The following is a 1,512-nucleotide window of genomic DNA, read 5'->3' as shown; positions in this document are numbered from 1 at the left end:
CGGTGCCGGGCCGGGAGGGAAGGGGGAGGCTGGGCCCTCGGCGGGCGGGAGGGTGGGCCTGGGCCCCGTGGCCTCCCGCACAGGCTGAGAGATCTCAGACCCCACTGGACCCCCGGAGGGAAAGGACCAAAACCAAACTGCAATTTCTAGGTGGTAGCGAAGGGGGACTCGAACCAACGTCGCGTGTTCCGCATGCATGCTTCTCCCCAGGCCGCGCCGGTCTTCCTCACTACCGCATGCTCTTATCGCAGCTGCATCTGTTGTATGAACGGGGGATCCGTGCAGTTAAGAACTTGCGAAGGGACTTTAGAGTTGGCTTTCTCTGGCTCTGTGTTCTCACCTTGAAAAAGACAACCATCCCTTTTGTGCAAAACAAATGTAAATATTTCCTTTAGAGGGTGCAATTCGGGTGGTCGCTGTCCTCTCTACAGTTGTTTTGTTTTCTAGAGACGAGAGAGAGAGAGAGAGAGAGAGAGAGAGAGAGAGAGAGAGAGAGAGAGAGAGAGATAAAGACCCAAGTTCTGAATCTCACCTCCGGTCCAGAGCATGACATCTTTTATGTGCGTTTTCCCTGGGACGCAGTGTAGGTCAAAAGAATGCATGCACGCTTCTACATGAATCTTGTCTAAACATGTTGTGCAGGCCGTGATGCCATTTTCCTTGTAACAAGGATTTATTAGTGAATTCTCCCAAGTACTCCGTATATCTGTCTGTGGTTGTTCGAAATGAAAACGGGGGCAGAGTGCAAAGACCCAAACTCACGCACATGCGCTTCTTCTCCCACCCAACCCCTTCAAACCCCCATTCCCAACCTTCCACCGCTGTTGGAGGGGCGATTGCCAGAGCCTGGGCTCCTTCCACTAGCTTGCCTCACTCCCCCTTGCTCAGTTATTCTGCATGCGGGGTAGGCTCTCTATCATCAGCTCTGAAAACTTATCGTGGTTGGGGGCGGGGTGCGTTTTTATTTTCCTGAACATTTGCTTGAAATATTTTGTTAGGGCTTCAAAGACAATACCTGTCTTTATTTTTTATATATTCTTGATAACTATGATATATTTATTAATAACCAGTGTTTCTGGATGAGATTTCAAATAAAAAAGAACCTTTAAATCCTGGTTTTGCCTTTGCCTAAAATTTTTGAAGATGGGATAGTGGGTAGGGAACATGTGGACCCAGAAAGGTGTGTTTGGGTCTGGGTGAGAGATCTGGATGGGTGAGCAGATGTGAAGTTGGCTCTGGTCATTTACAGGTAAAGAGGTCACATAAATTGGTGTTAATTATTACAACTAAATGTCCTCCTAATGTGGGCATTATCGATGTTGGTAGCCTTGTGATATTTGAGCTCCTTGTGTCTCTGCAATAATCAGACCCTCATAAACTCAGCAAATTGAGTTGTTGTTGTTTTTTAAGTAACCTGGAAACCCAAAATGGCAGGAAATTAGAGGCAGAGTAGTCTGTGGTGGTTGTGTTGGCAACAGATGAGAATGAAGCAGTAAGTTAACTTCTTTTCCC

The sequence above is a fragment of the Myotis myotis genome, unplaced genomic scaffold, assembly GCF_014108235.1.
Source record: "Myotis myotis isolate mMyoMyo1 unplaced genomic scaffold, mMyoMyo1.p scaffold_m19_p_7, whole genome shotgun sequence".
Lineage (NCBI taxonomy): Eukaryota > Metazoa > Chordata > Mammalia > Chiroptera > Vespertilionidae > Myotis > Myotis myotis.
This window is presented reverse-complemented; position numbering follows the sequence as displayed.